Here is a 14,708-nt window from a genome sequence, read left to right as displayed (position 1 = left end):
GCATTTAGACATGTAGACGTGGTCAAGACGATCTGCTGAAGTTCAAACCAGCATCAGAATGGGAAAGAAAGGTGATTTAAGTGACTTTGAACGTGGCATGGTTGTTGGTGCCAGACGGGCTGTTTAGAGTATTTCAGAAAGTGCTGATCTACTGGAATTGTCCTGCACAACCTTCTCTAGTGTTTTGTTTCAGAAAAAAAGAAAATATGGTGGTGGTGTAATGATGTGGGGGATATTTTGGGGATTTTCAGCAACTGTGTGATGCTATAATGTCAATATGGACCAAAATCTCAGAGGAATGTTTCCAGCACCTTGTTGAATCTATGCCACGAAGAATTAAGGCAGTTCTGAATAATAATAATAAATAATAATAACTTATAAAGGCCAGGTAGAAGAGATGTGTTTTAGCTAGTTTTTTTAAAAGCCTCAATGCTCTGGGCGGATCTGATGTGGAGGGGGAGGCTATTCCAGAGCCTAGGGGCTGCTTTGGAGAAGGCTCTGTCCCCTCTAGTTTTTAGTTTGGTCCTAGCGACCTCCAGAAGCAGTTGGTCAGCTGACCTAAGGGCTCTGGATGGAGTGTGGTGGCCAAGTACGGGGGCGCCTGCCCGTTCAGTGCTTTAAAAACAATCAAAAGTCATTTAAAATCAATACGGAAGCGGACGGGGAGCCAGTGGAGTGAAGCCAAGATTGGGGTGATGTGGTCACGCTTCTTGGTACCGAGCTGCAGCATTTTGAACTAGCTGCAGCCAACGGAGCAGGGACTGGTCGATGCCAACAACATACAATGAGTTGCAGTAATCTAGCCGGGTTGCATTGAAGGCATGGATCACCTTCTCTAGGTCCTTCTGCGGAAGATAGGTCCTTGTTTTAGCGAGGAGTCTGAGCTAAAAAAACAAAAACAACAACAGAACTAGAGGCCGGAGGCCTTGGTGAACAGGTGGTGCTTGAGGGCCGTTTTAAAGGCGTCCAGGGTGGGGGTGTTGCGGATCACCGCAGGGAGAGAGTTCCAGAGGGTGGGGGCTGCCACACAAAAATCTCTGTCCCCAAAGGTTCGCAGGTTGGTGTTGGGGGTGGCAAGCAGGCCAGAGTCTGAAGACCGCAGGTTTCGGGGAGGGGCATGTAGGTCACGTCAAAAGTCAAAAGTCACTTTATTGTCCCATGACTGGGAAATTTGTTTTGGGCTTACACCACACTGCAGCCAAAAAAGAACAACAGACAATACATGTTAAAACACAGACAGAAGGCAACCCTGATTCAGACAAGAGTAGCAGTAAAATGATAAGTAAAATCTATCCAACATTCATCAGGTGCTGTTTAAAAGTTTAACTGAAACCGGAATAAAATGATTTTTAAACCTGTTTAATCTAGAGCGGGGGACTCTAAACCTCCTCCCAGAGGGCATCAGGTCAAACTCTGCATGTAGGACATGAGAGGGATTCATGAGAATTCTATTCTTTCTATAAAAAATAGACTGCAGGGATGAGTGGCCTTTCACCCCTATGATCTTCTACGCAGTCTGCATCAGCCGGACCAGTTTGGACTTTAGTTGTACATAGGTGAGACTTGTAGGTGAGGAGGAGGATTTTGTATGAGATGCAGGACTTGACCGGAAGCCAGTGGAGGTGGATGAGGATGGGGCTGATGTGCTGCCAGGGCTTTGTGTGCGTGAGAACCCTGGCAGCAGAGTTTAGGACATACTGGAGCCTGTCCAGGGCTTTGTTGGGTAACCTGAACAGGACACCATTGCAGTAGTCCAGACGGGAGGTCACAAACGCATTGGCCCAGGGTTTCAGCAACAGACTCAGAGAGTGACGGTCGGAGTCTGGCAATATTCCTTCGGTGGGAGAAGGCAGATTTGTCTTGAAGGCAAAAGAGGGGGTCCAACCCAGTACTAGCAAGGTGTGCCTTATGAAGTGGCCGGTGAGTGTATCAACAATCATTGATAGATGTCAGTATAGTACCCAAAACATCTTCTTTATTTTGCGTAATCGGTGTCCAATGTTTGGGTGTCCACAGATTGTTTAGAGCTGTAGTAAGCCTAAACACAGCTGTCGTATGTAGGTAAACATAGAGCATGCTTGTGTCTCCTCCTCCCTCGCTCAGCCATAGGCTACCTCCATCCACCTTAATAGCCAATGAAACCAAACAATGAAACCATTCGCCCTCCCCCAAGCCCAGGAGAAAACATCGCAAAACAAGCTTATTTCGCTGATAAAGTACACATATTTAATGGGAAAAATATAGAGTGGGTACTTCAAAAATAAATAAATAATTACATTCAATTAATTTAAATTAATTAAATAACTAAATGAAAATCTGTCTTTTATATAGGAAGAACTTTGAACAGTGATTTGAAGCCGGTGCCGTTTGCGGCTGGATTAACCCTGGACCATCTTGAGTCACATATATTCAATCACTACCGGTCAACATTTTTAGAACACCTCAATTTCTCCAGTTTTTATTGACATTTACGCAATGTAATGTCTCAATGTACTCTGAATCTGGTCTGTCGATCTCGATAGGAGAACCCTATCGAGTCCATTCAAGGTTGGTTATCTTTCCCATTTTCATACGGTCTCTATGGTGTGTTGACTCTAGCACCCAGGGAAGTTATGCTTTGTTCGCATCGAAGCACCCCGGGGAAGCAGAGTTATTAAGCCTGAAAGAGCGCACCACCGCCCCCCACCGCCCCCCCCCCCCCCTGGCTGCTGGAGCAGGAGAATAATGTCACAGATAATGCATATAGAACAATAGACTTGCTTAGACTAAGACTTGCTTACTTTGACCACTGTTAAGCTGTGCTTGAAGCTGTTATCCTGTGAGCCACCTATCACGCTAGCTGTCGACTCTCAGAAACTTGTCTTCTGTTTTATGTTGTGGCTTTGGGTCTGCCAGACCTCTTCCTGTCAGAGTTTCCTCCAGTTTCCAAGTGCTTTTGTACTCTCTGACACCTTGGCTTTCTATGCAATTGATCTAAAGGAACGACATACACTTTTAAGGGTTATAATGGTCTGTTTGTCTTCCTTTGTTAATATGCCTTTTTCTCTCTATTGTCCAAATAATGCTACAGAGGGTGTAGTAACAGTCTGTTCCAACACTGCTTTTATATAGACAGAGGGTTTGTAATTAATAAACAAAAAAGTTGGGACACCTGTAGGAATTGTTTGCGATCAACTTTCAAGGCTTCATTTACTTCCATTGCTGCAGAAAAGCTGTACGTTCTTAACCCATTACTTGTTCCCTGAAAAAGATATTTTTTATAACTCTGAAATGTACATTATTTTTCAGTTTTTGGTAACCTAAACATTTTTCTTTAATATTTGGCAAGTTTACCGCTTACCTTTGTTCCATTTCATAGATATAGACATACTGTAGAAATAGATATTAGATTAGATTAGATTCAACTTTATTGTCAATTGCATCTACATTTGGCATCTAACCAACACAAGACATAATTATGTGGACAGTGCAAGGTATTACAGTACAGGTATTACAGTGAGTATAAATAAATGAATATAAAAAGTTAATATACATGAGATGAATATCAATATGATATGTACAGAACAAGGTCTTGAGGTATGTTACATAACGTAATGCAAGATGTATACTAGTACAATAAATATGGTATGTGCAAACAAGCAGTAGTGCAAAAGCTACATTGAAGTCCAATGTATATGGCCTATACAGATTGAAATCAGGTGTAGTGCTGAGGCACAAATGTGTACATTTCAAGCCTGCAAACTGTGACACTTTAAATGAATGTGCAATAACACTATGTGCAATATGACAACCCTAGGGTACATAAGGTTCAGAGAATAGGAAATGTTAGAATAGGTATAGCATAGCATAGAGTACAGCACAGTGTTTTATTTGTATAGTATAGTATAGTGGATAGTGTACATAGCCTTTATTTATGTAGACCAGCTCCTTTCCCTTCTTGTTTTTTTTTTTTTTTTTTCCTAGCACCAGGGGAGCCCCCCCTCACAAATTTCGTTGTTTGGTACCTGTACTATATCAATGACAATAAAGACCATTCATTCATTCATACAGTGCCTTTGGAAAGTATTCAGACCCCTTCACTTTTTCACATTTTGTTGTGTTATAGATTACATTTAAAATTGATTACATTTAAAATAATTTGCCATCAATCCATAGACAATACTCATAAAGTTGTGAATTGTAGAAGATGAACCTTAGTCATACTGAAAGAGAGACAGTGTGTGTTGAACATTTGAGTTGGTTTTTGGTTTGAATACAGTATGATTGGAATGAAATCCACTCTCTCTGGCTCAAGGAGGGCTGTGTATAGTCTGTGTATAGTCCAAACTCCAATCAGAGTTTGAGAGAACTGTTGCTGTGAAAGCAATGCACTTCACTGACCATTGACCAATAGTAGTCCCTTTCTTACAATAGTTTACCCATCACACACCATACTTGGTCTGAATGCAAGGACTGTGTTTTTATAGAGCACAGTAGGCTACATGTACACTCTTTCATGCTGCCTTGCAAACTGCCCAGCCTACTCAGGGAGTGTGTGTGTGTGTGTGGCTTCAATTTCCTCCATCTAGTTCAAGTCTGTTGGCCTACCTGTATACAGTACTGTACCGGTCAAAACTGTAAGTGTCTCCCTCATCACAGAGCAATATTAAGCAATACTGAATTTTTATGAATTTTTATCTCATCATCTGAATGAATAAATTGTGGAGCATGTTTGAGAGGTGTGATTGGTCCACAAGTGACCAGATCTAGATCTGATGACAGATGTTCGGTCCAGATCAGGTATTCAAATATTTATGTTCTGCAGACTCAATTGTGTTTGCATTGTGATCGGATTCAGTGACCATACCTGGCCACAATCCCTGTCCTATGGAAAACATCCACGATCATACCCATACCAAAGACGCTACCCCTCTGAGCTGAACCACTACAGGCCTGTAGCCCTCACCACCATCATGATAAAGTGCTTAACCCTCCTGTCATTCCACAACTGGATACTCATACACGTTCCTACAAGGCCAACCGAGACAGGGAGAGTGCTGTGGCATACTACTTCCAAACACTCCTTGAACACCTGGAGTCTCCTGGGCACTACGCCAGGATACTCTTTGTGGATTTCAAATCAGCCTTCAACACCATACAGCTCCATCAGATGATCATAACATTTGACCCCCTCAAAGTCCCATCACCCCATATCCACTGGATCCAAAACGTCCTTAGTATCCGACCCCAGGCAGTAAGGGTAGGCAGAACTACATCACCAATCATCACCACCGTCACCGGTGCACCTCAAGGATGTGTTCTTAGCTCATTCCTGTACACACTTAGACCAGTGACTGCCCATCCCCCAACACCACCTACTTCAAATACTCTGATGTCACTGCCATCCTCGCTCTCCTTAAGGACAATGACTCACTCTCTGCCTGCTAACATACCATCACACAGTGCAGTAGATCAAACATTTAAACATTGAACATTTAAATGTTGCTACTATTCATTTTTATTAAAAACATGTATAAAATAAATAGGATCTTGAAACCGTAAAGAGGGAAACATTTTAGCTCTGCGATCGCAAACTGGCTGTTGGGACAAGGAAGTAGCAACCTCCGATATAACAGTCCCACAGATCAGGAACACTCTCTAGGAGTTAGGCGTACATGTGTATGTGTAATAGTTATGCTCAACAAAGATGGTGAGGTAACAGTTTCCTAAAACATGCCTAAAAAGCCTGCAGCTGGTCATAGGTCTTGTGGACAGATAAGATCAATATTATCATATAGCAGTGATTGCAAGTGGAAAGTTTAGAGAAAAAGGGATCAGCATACCACCTCATCTGTGAAATATGGTGTGTGTGTGTGCCTGTGTGGGGGGGTGTTATGATTGTGTCATCATGAGTAGCTGCCACTAGGACTGGCTAACGTTTCTTAATGTTACTGCTGATGCCAACAGCATAATGTACTCTGAGATGTACATAAACATCTTGTCTGCTTGAGTACAAGCAAACTATGTGGTTTTGCCAGGGACAAAAAGTGGAACGTCTGTGACGACCAAAGTCAATTGTCAGATTAAAATCCAATTGGACATGCTGAAGATTTTAGGCAAAAATACCTCAAAACAACTGAAGATGTCTGCAGTACAGGGGCATCACCAGAGAAGATAACCAGCATCTGGTGGGGTCAATGGGTAGCAGACTTAAATGAATTTCTACTTTTATCAAAAGAAACTTACAACAAGTACATTTGTCTAAAGTAAGTGAATATATATATATATATATATATATATATATATATATATATATATATATATATATATATATATATCAGTCATCATAAGCCAAACTCTGCTAGGACCAGGTGCCATAGAGGTCACAGTGCTAGAGTTTATTTATTTGTTCATTTTACATTTTTTACATTTTTAATTGTATTATTAACATGTATGTAACTGTACCGAGGAGTATTAGGGAGTAAAGAGGTCTTTAGGAGGGACAGTCAAGATGTACCCAGTCAGGCGGCTGTGGCGCAGGAGGTAGAGCTGGCGTCGAATAATTGCAAGGTCAGCGGTTCGAACCCCGACTGGCCACGCGTCGAGGTGTCCTCGGGCAAGACGCTGAACCCCAAATTGCTCCCTTGCGTCGTAGCTTGCAGCCATTGTCGTGTGAATGTGAGGCCATGGTAAAGCGCTTTGGAATAAGGCTTTGGAATGTAAATCACTCCATTTAGCCAGAGAGAGATTAGTCTTCAGTCTACAGTGGAAGATAGGTAGTGACTCTGCAATCCTGACAGCATTGGGAAGCTGCGGCATGGGAAAATGTACAATGTATTTACATTTCATTTCATTTCATGCATATTTTATTCCCGTTCTAATCCTCTTTAGTTTCTCCTGCCACTGTCACCTCTCTGTGACCTTGTTGTAGTGTATCTCACACCCTAGGCTGGTGTTTGATAAAGCCCCCAGTGGACGAGACCTGGAATGGGAGAGAGTGGAAAGCGTAGGCCCTGATACTTTTTTGCTGTTGTTGTATAGAATCCCTATCATTGTAGGACAATTCATTTCCATTTTATTCATAGCTTTAGATTTAAAAAAAATTTATGATGATCATTTCATATGTTGTTGTTCATTCACAGCAGTTTTTGATGTTCTTCCAGCCTCAGTTTAACCCCGAGGCTGCCAGGCTGTGCAGCCTTCGCCATGAACAGAGGGCTGCTCTCTGAGATTCAGTCAGGCTTAAACGGCTGAAGTTTTTTCATCTCCTCTTTGAGTTGGGAGATATTGGTCGGTATGTTCACAGAGATGGATTCTGTGCTCACTGGCCAATGAGGCGAGCCAAAGACGAAAGGCTATTAAGCTCAACTTTCCCCTTGAGTGACCAAGCTCAGAGGTGCGATTGATTATGAGTGCGATCATGACCAGACTTGCAGTGCCAAGTATAAGTGATTTAAATGATGAGAATCATGTATGTCTCATATTTAATAAGTTGCTTGGACATTGCATTGAAAAAGGTTGTTCCTATAATCATTTCTCCACCAATGCTGAATATGTGACGCGTGCTGGTGAAAAGTGCAACCACTCGCCAACCCTGAAACCTTGTAAAGGTTCATTTGTCAGCTTAAGTAAGCTTGTTTATCGATCTGCTAAAAGTAGGGTTTGGGGGTGGGGGGCATGTTTTGTTTTGAAGAAACCAATCAAAGTGATGAAGGGGCGGGATAAACAAAAATGTCACAACAAGATGGTGGCTACTTCACTGGAAATGAACAACAGTAGCTAGCCAACCTCATTAACAATCGTTTTTACATTGAAGCGTTATGGAACGAGAAGCCGTGGTATGTCATGGATATCGGCACAGCTAGCGGGGTGGTTAGGCACGACGCAAAGCGAAGTGCTTATGTTTTACATTTAGGCTACATGCATTGTTGGTATTTAGCAGCCTTTACCCAAAGCGACTTACAATATACATTTGCCTAAGTAAGTGAATCATCTATCCATCAGTCATTGAAAGAAAAAGTAATCTATGCTAGGGGCAGAGGCCATTGGCAGTCAAAAATGCTAGAGAAAGGATCTTTTTCTTTTTAAATGAATATTTCCAGTAGTTCTCAGGAGGGACAGTTAAGGTGTAGCCTGAAGAGATGGAGGTCTTCAGTCTGTGGCGGGAGATAGGGAGTGACTCTGAAGATAGGGAGTGACTCTGAAGATAGGGAGTGACTCTGAAGATAGGGAGTGACTCTGAAGTCCTGACAGCAGTGGGAAGCTCTTTCCACCAGCGGGGAGCCAGGACAGTGAAACGTCTCTGTTTTTCATTGTTTGCAACTTAGTTGTCTAGGCCTATGCAGGGCCTGGGGTCTTTAATCAATCATCTCGCTGCGGGTCAAATGCGACCCACGAATAAAAAACGTTTTGCGATATATAACCTAGTTTATGAAATCATGTGAAATGTGACATAACTCCTGAAAGATTTAGTTTTTAACCGTTGATTAGGTAGCAAGGTTTTATTTACGGTCTGCATCTGCTGTTACCATGTCATATAGTCTTGATTTAACTTAATGGATGAGTAAATGAACCCTTGAATGAATGCTTGAATAAATACTTTTATACAACAGTTAGTTCCGACCAAGTAATTTGATTGGACAAGAAGACAATCACAGCCGTGCTGATATTCAGTATAACAGCACGACCTCGAGTGTGATATTGCTTTTATACAACAGTTATATTCAGTATAACACACTCCCTCTCGTGTGATATTGCTTAATTATAGGCCGTTGTAGGGGGAGAGCTATTATTGAGGTGACATTTACAAGGCTGCCACATTTGCTCCGAGGAACAGGAAGTGATCAGAAGCAGAACAGGGTGGGGAGAGAGAGGTTCTTCAGCTGATATAGAGATAGGGGAGAGGGAGATGATATGAGAGACAATCAAGACAGTGTCATGTCCTAATGCTTTGGTCCTCATATCGGGACCTAATGTAACGATCAGACTTTTCTTGAAAAAACAAAGTGAATACATTTCAGCGTTTTTTCCACAACACAAACTCGCTAGTCAAGCCAAAATGCTGCAATGCAATGGATTCGGTGAGGAATCCCCACTGCTACCTAGTTAACTAGAACACTACTTTACATGTTAGCAGGCTCTCACAACAAGTCTGATAATTACATCGGATCCCGATATGAGGACCAAAGCATTAGAACGTGTCACATACTGTATGTCACATGCTTTATTGGGAGACTCAATTAGTTATTTGTGTGAAAGTTATAAGTTCTGCTTTGGAGAGCTCCTCAGGTATAACAAGGGTGTGTGTGTGTGTGTGTGTGTGTGTGTGTGTGTGTGTGTGTGTATGTGTGTGTGTGTACATACATACATACATACATACATACATACATACATACATACATACATACATACATACATACATGCATCCTTCACACAGTTGCGTTATGTGCACCTATACCACAGCTTAGTTGAATACACTATTCTAATTGGTTGAAGAAGCATTCTACAGTGTACAGTGCCTTCGGAAGGTATTTTGAAGAAATGGATCTATGCAAATCAGATACCCTATAAAAGCAAATATATTAACTCCAAAATGATTTAATATAGTTTCAAAAAACTTGTTTTCACTTTGTTATCATGGGGTATTGTGTGTGGATTGCTGAATTTAATACATTTTAAATTGAGTCTATAACACAACAAAATGTGTAAAAAGTGAAGGGGTATGATGACTTTCTATAGGCACTGTATATGAAAAGTGCTTGAACGTCAACATTTGCACAGGGCTGATCAACAGACAGGAAGGGCAGGGATCATTTGGTTTGGAGTGTGGCCAGCCTCATATAGATAGTCCCACTATCACCCACATTCAAATGAAAATGACCACATTACAGTAATGAATGGCATACAGGGGAACGAAACGTACTGCACTCAAATAATAATGGAAGGCTTGATGGCAGTTACCAGATGTACACCTCATGTGTGGATTGCGTTCTTATGATACTATATTTTGCATTTTCACCTAGATGTCAGGTAATATATTGGCCCTCAACCACAGCAGGTGATTCATTGCCTGGTTGAGGCTGGTTGGTTGAGTGAATGTAGAGGCTCTGAAGGGGCTTGTGGTGGGACCTGTTAGAGGGCCCTTACCATTCCCCCAGTGGTGCTTCATTTGTATGGGATTTGAATAATAGCACTATAGAGTCTGATTTGCATGGCAGAGAAGCTCAACTGTAGAAGAGACGGTCTACTGAAGGTCTTCTGTAGAAGAGAAGGTCTACTGTAGAAGAGAAGGTCTAGTGTGTGTGTGTGTGTGTGTGTGTGTGTGTGTGTGTGTGTGTGTGTGTGGTGTGTTCAGCTAGCTCTGCTGCTCTGTGAATAGGGGGGTGGTTTGGGGTCTGCAGAAACCACACTAGTTTCTCTCTACATGTCACGTGTTGTTGAGACAGAATAATAGCAATGAGCTTCAACCAAATCAAACTTTATTAAAACAGTCAATGGACTTTAACACATGAAATGAAGATTAAGATTAAGAAACAACTTGCATATAAAATATATATATAGATGTTTTAACATGAAAATGTCAAAAGAATGGTTTGAAAATTATGTTTCCAACTTCAGCTTTAAAAACAACTTAAAGGAACACAGTTATTGTAATTATAGCGTTTAAAAGCACAAGGTAAAAGAAAACACAGTTGCTTAAGGCAAAATAGGATAATTAAAAAAATAGTAAATCAATCTATTCAGATTCTCATCATCGCTTGTCTTTGCAGCTGATGCTGAAGTCAAGTCAGCCTCACACTAACTCTGACACTCACACTCTGCTATAATTGACGGCTGTGTAGGTACTGAAGTCAGAACTCTTGGCTGTCCTCTTCTTCTTTGGTCTCCTCGGTCCCTGACGGATATCCACCGTGGCGTAAACCAGGCCTCCTTCCTCCTGAGAGAGAGAGAGAGAGAGAGAGAGAGAGAGAGAGAGAGAGAGAGAGAGAGAGAGAGAAAGAGAGAGAGAGAGACAGAGAGAGAGAGAGGGGGAGGGGTAGAAAAATAGAATTGGTATATTGATATTATTCAAATAATATTATCAACATGTTGTTGCCTTCTCCCTTTTGTTTGTCATGACTGTACATGCTGCTGCCATGAGTATGACTGTTACCATACACATGGACTACAGATCAAGATGGCCACCCTTCATAAAACTACAACACCCAGTATGACTGAATAGCAGGCCTACCTTCTCTCTGCTGTCTCTCTTGGTGTCAGTCCTGCTCTGCTGAACCTGATATTCAGTTGAAGCTGCAGAGAAGAGTTTATCACCATTAGAAAACACAATATAAATTCAAACAAGAATAGTTACATGTGTTTGGGTTATATTTTTACATCATGGATGGTTACAGCATGCATAGTGAGATCATTATGACGTGATATTGATCTGTATGAGTTACTGAATTTGTTTACAGTCGAATCACAGAGCTGAACGAGCAAGGAAATGACATAGTGAAGAAAGGAGTGGTTGAGGAAGTGAGAGTGAGTGTACCTGTGGTCCTGCAGAAGTGGTAGACACAGGCGGAGGAGAGGAGGAAGGAGAGGAGAGCACAGACAGGACACAGAATCCAGCACAGTCCACACTCAGGAGTGGAGGGGGGCTCAGTAGGAGAGGGGTTCTCAGTAGGAGAGGGGGACTCAGGAGGGGAGGGGTTCTCAGTAGAACGGGGGAGGGTCTCTGGATAGAACACAAGCTGACATTAATAATTACTCTCTGAGACACATCTAGGTTCCTCTCCAGGGTCTAAGGTCCATCTTGGTTGGCTGGTTGAGGAGGGTATTTCCTGCTTGAATGTATTTCCTGGTTCTCATTACTTGGCCTCACTATTATGATCTAACTGAACATCAGAAGACAGGAAGACAGTCATTAGACTCATGTAATCCCCTCCCCTCCCAGTAAACCATTGAACAATATACACCTTGAAAAGGAAATATCAAGGAGAAAAATCAGTGTTCTTACCTAATGAAAGCCTGGTGCAGAGATCTCCACGCTGGAGATAACTCCATCCCCCCACCACCCTCCCCATAGTCCCACAGTAGTAGAGTCCCAGGTCAGATTCAGACACCTTCTCAATCAGAAGATCCCAGGTCTTAGTAGAGGGGTTCCACACCGTCATGAAGCGAGGGAAACCGGTTAACTTCGTCTTAACTTCATGGTCATCCCTGGTATAATCCTCTGATATGAAAAGATGAGGCTGGTTTTCATGAGAGCTCTTCCTGTACCACCCAGTGTTATCTCCAGCAGATATGCTGCGGTCACAGTAGAGAGTGACGTTGTCTCCTGGTCTGACTCTCAGCTCCACCTCTGCTCCAGAGATCCCATCCTGACTGGAGGAAACACCTGTAACAAGGGGAAAGAAGGATGAAACAGAGTATGATTTGGATATCACAACACATAGTACACTTTTACTACAACACAATTTGAAAATGGCCACCCCATAGTAATCATCAAAAACTGATTTGAAAGTATTAGTCAAATCATACTTGAAGAAAATGAAAACCCCACAAATAAATGATCAAAATCAAGTCAGACAAAACAAAGGTTTACTCACATAAGAGCATCAGAGCGACACACAGCCTGTCCATCTGGAGGTCTGATGGTGAGTGATTGAGAGGAGCAGGGTCTGATGTGTGTTTCCGTGTTGATGAGCAGACAGTGTTCACCATTAAAGGACAGGCGTGCAGCGATTGGTTCGCTCTGATGGAAAGTTTTCAGTTGAGGGTCTTTTTCAGACCAATGCCACGTGACATCAAGGGGAAGATTCAACATTGAGGTAAACACGTCTTAAGTTGAAGGAAACTTGTGTTGGTTTGTGGTGGCCAGGGCAGGAAGCCACAATATCACACCTAGTTGAGCGTCATTTTTGATATCTCAGAATTCACCCGAAATGAGAGGCTTGTATTCAAGTCACTTTTGAAAGTTACAGAGTAGGTTATTGTTGTCAATAGAAGCCCCTCCGGACAGCATCAATACAGGTCTTCTGTAGAAGAGAAGGTCTACTGAAGGTCTACTGTACTGTAGAAGAGGTCTTTTTCAAAAAAAAATATTTAGCCTTTATTTAACCAGGGTCGGTCCCATTGAGACACAATTGTCTCTTTTTCAAGGGAAGCCTGGCCAAGACAGCAGCTCAACATCACGTTTCAACAGCCCAAAAAAACAGCACAATTACACAATAAAACAACACCAGATCAACAACAAAAAATAGACTAAATACAATTTGATCAGAGCAATAGGATAAAACAATGGGACTTTCATATACAATATAAAATATAAAACAGGAGCAAGAACAATATGAATAAATAGACTTTCATACAAAACAGGGGCAAGAACGATACGAGGCTGATTCCAAGTTACTCACGAGGTTTTTAAATGTTCCCAGAGAAATTAGTTCTTTCATGTTTAGAGTGCTCTGTAATGAATTCCAGGCAGCGGGCACAAAGTGCATGAAGGAGTGTTTGCCGAATTCAGTGCGAACTTTGGGGACATTTAGGAGATAACAGTCGTTGGAACGTAAGGAGTAAGTACTCTGGGTTCTTGAAATATAACCACATAAATATTGGGGAAGTAGGCCTAAAATGGCTTTATATATAAAGGTGTGCCGGTGTGAGAGACGACGTGCAGCCAATGAGGGCCACTCAACTCTGCCATATAAGGTACAGTGGTGAGTGAGGTACATATAAGGTACAGTGGTGAGTGAGGTACATATAAGATACAGTGGTGAGTGAGGGCTTTGCAACATGTGACGAACCTCAGGGCACCGTGGTACACAGAGTCCAGAGGTTGCAGAGGTCTACTGTAGAATATAAGGTCTACTGAAGGTAGTGTGTGTGTGTGTGTGTGTGTGTGTGTGTGTGTGTGTGTGTGTGTGTGTGTGTGTGTGTGTGTGTGTGTTAGTGGTGTAAAGAGTCATTATCTGTATCTGTATCTGTATCAACCTGCAAATGTATCTGTATGAAGCCTGAAGTGGGCGTGGTCTATAAGGAAGTCATGTTCAATTGATCACTTTAATTATAAAACAACATTATATTGGCATAACATTAACTAAACAAAGTGTTATGAACTGACTGAACTCCACCACCAAACCCCTCTTTAACTGGAGGAAATTGAACAATCCAACAGAAAAAAAAGATTTAGAAATGGAAAGATTATTTTTTGCATTGGAAATAGAAACTATTGACTGTGAAGATAATAGTCAAAAATGTCCTTCAGTTGAAGGTAATAATCTTAAATTCCAATGATGCTGTGTTCGCATTTCTAGAAAAAGTGAGTTTTTCATAATGGGATCTTTAACGTTACTGCAGTTCGCTTTGTAAACATGAATGACTACTTGTGATGCGAGAGTTTCACACAGTTTCTCTGCCTGTGTATAGTCAATTAAATGAAATGACTACTTAATGAAATCAAAGTCCTATGTTGCAAACAGAATGGGCTTTTTTTTCTTGTGGCCATCCACACTGATATGAATCCATTTAAAGAAACATAATGGCTGACGCACAGACATGTCAATCATGGCTGTTTTTCCCCAAATGATAACGAGCAATACAAACGTATTTGTATTCGGGTACATCCCTGTGTGTGTGTGTGTGTGTGTGTGTGTGTGTGTGTGTGTGTGTGTGTGTGTGTGTGTGTGTGTATACATACTTTACGGGAGTGCTTGTTTGCGTGCGTGTTTGCTGTCTGAACAATT

General features: G+C 41.8%; 1 protein-coding gene across 2 annotated transcripts in view; it reads left to right on the top strand.

Moving 5' to 3' along the window:
* LOC308174168 (cGMP-dependent protein kinase 1) overlaps nucleotides 1–14,708 on the top strand; it is a gene marked incomplete at both ends in the record, with an annotated part of 94,729 nt that overhangs the window by 15,516 nt on the left and 64,505 nt on the right. The gene's annotated exons all lie outside the window — the stretch shown is intronic.

This window comes from Nansenia antarctica (assembly GCF_963989245.1).
Source record: "Nansenia antarctica genome assembly, chromosome: 19".
NCBI classification, from domain to species: Eukaryota; Metazoa; Chordata; class Actinopteri; order Argentiniformes; family Microstomatidae; genus Nansenia; species Nansenia antarctica.
The sequence above is the reverse complement of the archived record's forward strand: the minus strand, read 5'-3'. Positions and strand labels throughout refer to the sequence as shown.